General features: G+C 24.1%; 1 long non-coding RNA gene across 1 annotated transcript; it reads right to left on the bottom strand.

The window, feature by feature from the left end:
- Positions 1–4,335: 4,335 nt before the first annotated feature.
- Positions 4,336–6,726, bottom strand: LOC114189821. The gene is made up of 3 exons (XR_003605739.1): positions 6,632–6,726; positions 6,457–6,528; positions 4,336–4,609 (listed from the first exon to the last, which is right to left on the bottom strand). It is a non-coding gene; the product is annotated as an uncharacterized LOC114189821 (long non-coding RNA).
- Positions 6,727–7,880: the final 1,154 nt, after the last annotated feature.

Raw genomic sequence — 7,880 nt, forward strand, 5'->3', positions numbered from 1 at the left:
TATGAAAACATTCAAATTTTAACATCAATATTATAGTTTTGTCTTCGGTATGTCTAAGATTAGCTAATTTCTTTATTAAGGTGACTTTGGTGTAATGTATTATTTTGAATTCTTCATTTAATATAATCTTTATCCATTTTTATCGAATAAAATCTAAAATATCAAACAAAATCCAAAAATAAAATAATAATTAAACATAAAAAGTAAATAAAATCAAATATAATAATATCAATGATCACACTATCGTGTGTTTAAATATGTTAATTGACACTAATTTTAATGCATATTAAAAATACAAATATCAAATATTAAAAATATAAATACCAACGAATTTTTGAAGATTCTGCATTAGAAAAAAAATCATTCACTTTCAATAGTGAAAACATATGCATGACTAGAATGTATATTCACTTTTTTATGATAAAAATAATCAATATAATTTTATAATTATAAAAATTAAAATAAATAATTTTTAAATTTCTTTATTATAAGTATTTATTTTAGTTTGAATTCGGTTATAAAGAAAAATTAATAAAAATAAAAAACGATTGATAAGATAATTATTTTAATTTAAAAATTCATTATTTAAAAGATTAAAAAAATAAGTTACATACAAGAATCTCATAATAAAAAAACACACGAATATAAAATTATTCGCTTCCGTAGTTATATTTTTATAAAAATTAATTTAATTGTATTTTTTAGTTTAATAAAAGTTATAATAATAACTCTTCTACTATACTAAACACAAATATACAAAACACATATGTTTTCAATATTAATAATAATATAAATTCAAAGTTTTAACTTCTTTTATTTAATAATTAATCGATAACGTAAAAAAAATATAAAAATCACATTTCTTAAGCTAAATTAATAAACTTTATTAATAATATATTGTTATCAATCAATTTCTTTTCCTATAAATATATTATATTTTTAAAAATACAATAACTAATATACTTTAGTGAATGTACTTTATACTATAACTTTAAATGTAAAGTATTCATTAAATACAATGTATTCATATACTTTTATTAAATATATTACATATTTAAATTGTATCATTATAAATACTTAAATTTTAAACATCTTTACTTTTATATATACTTGTTTATATATACATATAAAGGGAAATATTTTTGATGTCCATAATTAGTTTTCAAATTTACTCTTTTAAATATTTTTTAACAATTAAAATTATTTTATTAATTTTACTCCTTAAATGACTACTTCTTTAAATTTAATTGTTTTTCTCAATTTAATATTTTTTAAATTTAAATATTTTATAATTATAAAACGGCGTACAAAAAAAATTATTTACAATAAAATCATAAAAATTATTTATATTTGATTTTCTAATTATAATAATGTACAATAATAATAAAATTAATTTTACAATTTCTTATTATCACAAAAAAAAAAGTAAATACATGTATTATATAAAAATAATGTGTTTCAACATCCCCTCTTAGCAGGTTTATACTATTAGTTGAAACATTTTCAAACATTTAAAATGTGTTATGCCAACCATAATTCTACACTCCAAAGTTATTAGATCTAATACATAGTCAAAAGAAAAAAGTTCAAAATTATATATATATATATATATATATATATATATATATATATATATATATATATATATATATATATATATATATATATTGTATGTATACTATTAATAAAGATTATATGTTTTGGTTTTACTCTTTCAATAAATGTTCTCTTAAAGTTATATAAATACAAATTATCTTCTATGCTTTTTCTATTGTCCATCTAATGTATTTTTAAAATTTATTAATTGATTTTGATATTGATGTACATGAAAAATACAAGTATTAGTGAATTTTGAACTATTCGCATAAGATGACAACAACGACAACAAGAAATCATTCACTTTTCACTTTCAATAATCGAAGCATATGTGTTACTTAAATGTAGTTTGAACATTGACATTAATAATAATAATAATAATAATAATAATAATAATAATGAATCAAGTAGCTTTAATAAAATATTATAACAATAATATCAAAATAAATTAGAAAATATATGTGACTACTCTTTGAATGAATAAGATAATAACAATATAAATTTAGGTCAAAACAATAACAGAGAAAGAGAAGTAGTGAAGAGGAGGATGTTAACAATTTCCTGTGTCAGTTGTTTCATTCCTCAGAAGTTGCACAAGCTAAAGATAATAAAAACTTATTTAAGATAACAATATCCCAATAAAGATTAAATGAATTAGCCATATTATCAATTGAAAAAACTTTTAAATGAAATTAATTACGACAAAATAATAAATAGTTTTGAATAAAAAAAAGTTCAAAAAATAAAATTTAAATAAAGAGCCTCATTTTTTAAGTTTGCTTCAAACCTCCCAAACTCTTGAGCCGCACGGGTACACATTATTTTAATTTAATTTAATTCAATGGAACAAAAGATAAAAAGAAAAATTAAGGAGTTAGTGATTAAAGGGTGTGATTCAGTATGAAAATATTAAATTATTTAATATTAACATTATTCAATTGTTTTATTACAAATGTGTATCTTGATCTTCCCTTATTGATTTTGGAGAATGAAAACAAAGTCACACATTTGTATCTAAAGAAGATGTTGAGTTGGTGCAATAATATCACTGTTATAGTGAATTAGTTGACTCTATTTCCACAAGGTGGATGGGTGCATGGACGTGAAGGTCCAGAAGGTGGAACGGGTCCTTTGGGAAGAACATGAAATCCTTTGTTTTTAATGTTGTTATCAACATTTGAAGGTGGACAAGGTGGAGTGCTGCAACCATGTGAAGGTGCAGTAGGTGGAACAGGTCCTTTCGGAAGAACATGAAATCCTTTGCTTTTAATGTTGTTAACAACATTTGAAGGTGGACAAGATGGAGTGCTGCAACCATGTGAAGGTGCAGAAGGTGGAACAGGTCCTTTGGGAAGAACATGAAATCCTTTGCTTTTAATGTTGTTAACAACATTTGAAGGTGGACAAGGTGGAGTGCTGCAACCATGTGAAGGTGCAGAAGGTGGAACAGGTCCTTTCGGAAGAACATGAAATCTTTTATTTCTAATGTTGCTAACAAGACGTTGTTGTGCAGAATCTATGACCACATTATTATCCTCATTCGATTCAAATGTAGCATTTGCTATCACTATATTTGAAACAACAATGAGTAGAAGAAATGGAATTAAGGTAGTGGCCATTTTGGATTTCTAGATGAGAAAATCAGAAGCCTAATTCTAACTTTTATAGTATCTTAAGAGGTATACTCATTTAATATAGAATATTCTTTTTATTAATGTAAAGAAACATTCAAATCTCATGTACATTAAGACCCAATATATTTATTTAATATATTATTTATTGATTGTTATTAGTTAATGTTTTTTTATTAGATGTATTTATTGCTTCTTATTTATTATTATTATTATTATATTATATTCATTATATCTAATACATAGGTAAAGAAACATACATTTAAAGGTAGAAGGACATTATGAAGACATTCAAATTTTAACATCAATATTATAATTTTGTGTTCAGTATGTCTAAGATTAGCTAACTTCTTTATTAAGGTGACTTGAGTGTAATGTATTATTATGAATTCTTCATTTAATATAATCTTTATCCATTTTTATCGAATAAAATCTAAAATATCAAACAAAATCCAAAAATAAAATAATAATTAAACATGAAAAGTAAATAAAATCAAATATAATAATATCAATGATCACAATATCGTGTGTTTAAAATACGTTGATTGACACTAATTCTAATGCATATTAAAAATACAAATATCAAATATTAAAAATATAAATACCAACGAATTTTGAAGATTCTGCATTAGAAAAAAATTCATTCACTTTCAATAGTGAAAACATATGCATGACTAGTATGTATATTCTCTTTTTTTGATAAAAGTAATCAATATATTGTTATAATTATAAAAATTAAAATAAATAACTTTTAAATTTGTTTATTATAAGTATTTGTTTTAGTTTGAATTCGGTAATAAAGAAAAAATAATAAAAATAAAAAACGATTGATAAGATAATTATTTTAATTTAAAAATTCATTATTTAAAAGATTAAAAAAATAAATTACATACAAGAATCTCATAATAAAAAAAAAAACTACCTACACATTAGACGAATATAAAATTATTCGCTTCCGTAGTTATATTTTATAAAAATTAATTTAATTATATTTTTTAGTTTAATAGAAGTTATAATAATAACTCTTCTACTATACTAAACACAAATATACAAAATGTTGCATCTCATTTTAAATAGAGTAATCTACTCAAATTAAACATCACATAATTATAATGCAAAAGAACACATATCATGAAGCATGCATGTACTGACTATTACAGTTATCCATAATATACTTGGAATGAAAGCTTAGGCACACCACAATTGCCATAAAAAGGACACACGGGTACTATTATTTTACAAAAGATTGCTCATAGAGCAAGGAATCTAAATAAACAAGAGTTCTTCAAAAAGGCTCAACAGTAAGCCACAACCCAGACCATGGGGACCACTCTACACAACAGCATCTTCACCATCCTGAGTTCTACCAAGGGTTTCCACATCTGCTCACACTAATAAATTGGTGATCATTGAAAAAGAGAAAGCAAAGCAAGGAACATACACAAAAATGAAAGGTAAGCTAGAGTAAAATATTTTAACATGTTATCAAGCAAGCAAATGATAAAACAAGTTATAATCAAACAAAGTAGTAGGCACCCAAATCATGTGAAAGCAAAAAATTGCAAGACTCTATGACTCAATATTCGGATCATACTCTTGATATAGAATTCTAAAGGAAGTATGCACCTGTGCTGGTTTCTAAACTCTGCAGAGTTTAGACGCAAGGGGTTATCACCCAACCACACACAGGGTTAATCCTCTAATGTCTTAGGCCCAATACGTCCCAAGACTAGGACCTCCTGCCACTCTCACCACATAAATCATTCTGCTCTATGTGAGCGTGAACGATTATTAGAGTTCAAGATACCTTCCTTTATCTAGACATCTCCTATATAAAGGTATACACTAACTACCATTACCAAGAGTTTCCCTTGAAACTCTTTTACCAACAAATTTTCACATGCCATCTCAAGAATTCAATTTTCATGCCATTCCACCACCAACCACAAAACAAGTCATGCTTTCCATACCAACATTTTCATTATCAATCTCATTAAAGCATACAAATAGACATGATCATCTATACTGAGCAAGGGAAAATTAAAGAAAACCATCATGAAATAAACAACAGTCAACACAACGTCTCCTATCCAAGTTTCATAGGAATGACTAAAAATAAACATGTATTATCATCGAAAATCTGACATTTGTTTTGAACTTACAAATATATAAATAGTTTTAATAATATTTGACAGTAGCATATAAAATTAAAACTCATTGTTAAACTTGCATGTGAAAGACTTTGAACAAATTATATTAAATTGGTAATTGGTAATTAATACATTTGAAAATAAACATTTTTCTTTTATAATAATGAGAATAAAAATTACTATCATTTATTCTTATACAAGGATAAAAGATATTGGTATTCTAAAATGTAACAAAATAATTAAAATTACATCAGAAAACTAAAAGAATATTTATTAATTTTTTTTTTTACCTTTACTAGGAGAGGAAAGACATTACTAATTGTAAGATGAAGGAAAAAGTAATAGGTTTGAAAATCAATACATGTATGGATTCATGATAACACTTGCAACAAAATAATGTCTTTTACAACAGTGTATTCTGTTCTTATTAAACTAGTTTACTATGGTGAAAATAGTTATATCTATAATAATTTAAAAATTATTTAACCAAAATATAATTTACCTAAAAGGGAATATTCCTCACATTTATACTTTTATCTAGATTTTTTAATTTTTACAAAACATAAAATGTACTCGATGCAATATGAAAATTGTCAAGGGACAATGCCATTTTTAATGTAAGCATCAACACCTTAAATTATTTTCTACAAATCCTGCACAGGGAAAATTTTCAATAAAAGAATAATTTAAACAAGATATCAACCCACAAATGTTCAAAAAAACAATTCTACTTAGTTCATACTTCAACATAAACCCAAGTCTTCAGAGATTGAGACCAAAAGCCAACTATTTTCACGAATAAAATCTCAACAAATAAATAAAAGTATCTAATGTCAATGATCCAATGCAGGCAACAATCAACATCTAAAATTTCAACCAAAGAAACTATGTACAGAAAACGACATACCCTTAAAAGGATAAATATTAAATACAGTTAGATACTATACAAATAAAAGTACAAAAATGATGCACCTTGTCCAGCAACAGTTAAATTACAAGGTGCTTTATGTCACATAAATCTGATGCCTATATAGAAAGCATAATAACTTTAAAAAAACATAAACTCTAGCTTCCCTTACCTCGATTAGAGCTAAAAGTTCTTAGAGGACTCTTGATGGAAGAGAATCAAGACCAAAAAACAGCTTAATGAGCTGAAAACAAACACACGAGCACGAAAAAGAACTCAGATTTGATAGAGATTAAGGTAGGACCAGGAGCTGAAACAAAAGGAAACAAGGGGAGGAATCAACTTACGTGGTAGTAAGAGGTTTCATCTATGAAAATCAAGGAACTTGTTCAAGCCCTAGCAGAGCTTTCTGCTTTAGCACAAGAGACACAAAGAGGACTGTTTTCTGTAAAAGGGGCAGAATGAAGGGTAAGTGACTGTAAGGGGGTCTTGGGGGTCCAAAGTGGGCTGAACTTAGACCCTTAAATGGCTAGGCCCAACCCCTCTTTAGGACAGAGTTTAAAATAGAAAAAGGTCTCACACAAAACACATATGTTTTCAATGTTAATAATAATATAAATTCAAAGTTTTAACTTGTTTTATTTAATAATAAATCGATAACATAAAAAAAATATAAAAATCACATTTCTTAAGCTAAATTAATAAACTTTATTAATAATATATATTTATCAATCAATTTCTTTTCCTATAAATATATATTTTAAAAAATACAATAACTAATATACTTTAGTGAATGTACTTTATACTATAACTTTAAATGTAAAGTATTCATTAAATACAATGTATTCATATACTTTTATTAAATATATTACATATTTAAATTGTATCATTATAAATACTTAAATTTTAAACATCTTTACTTTTATATATACTTGTTTATATATACATATAAAGGGAAATATTTTTGGTGTCCATAATTAGTTTTCAAATTTTCTCTTTTAAATATTTTTTAACAATTAAAATTATTTTATTAATTTTACTCCTTAAATGACTACTTCTTTAAATTTAATTGTTTTTCTCAATTTAATATTTTTTAAATTTAAATATTTTATAATTATAAAACGCCCTACAAAAAAATAAAAAATTATTTACAATAAAATCATAAAAATTATTTATATTTGATTTTCTAATTATGATAATATACAATAATAATAAAATTAATTTTACAATTTCTTATACTCACAAAAAAAAGTAAACACATGTATTATATAAAAATAATGTGTTGCAACATCCCATCTTAGCAGGTTTATACTATTAGTTGAAACATTTTCAAACATTTAAAATGTGTTATGCCAACAATAATTCTACACTCCAAAGTTATTAGATCTAATACATAGTCAAAAGAAAAAAGTTCAAAATTATATATATATATATATATATATATATATATATATATATATTTTGTATGTATACTATTAATAAAGACTATATATTTTGGTTTTACTCTTTCAATAATTGTTCTCTAAAGTTATATAAATACAAATTATCTTCTATGTTTTTTCTATTGTCAATCTAAAAAATTTATTAATTGATTTT

This window comes from Vigna unguiculata, chromosome 7 (assembly GCF_004118075.2).
Source record: "Vigna unguiculata cultivar IT97K-499-35 chromosome 7, ASM411807v1, whole genome shotgun sequence".
Classification (NCBI taxonomy): Eukaryota; Viridiplantae; Streptophyta; class Magnoliopsida; order Fabales; family Fabaceae; genus Vigna; species Vigna unguiculata.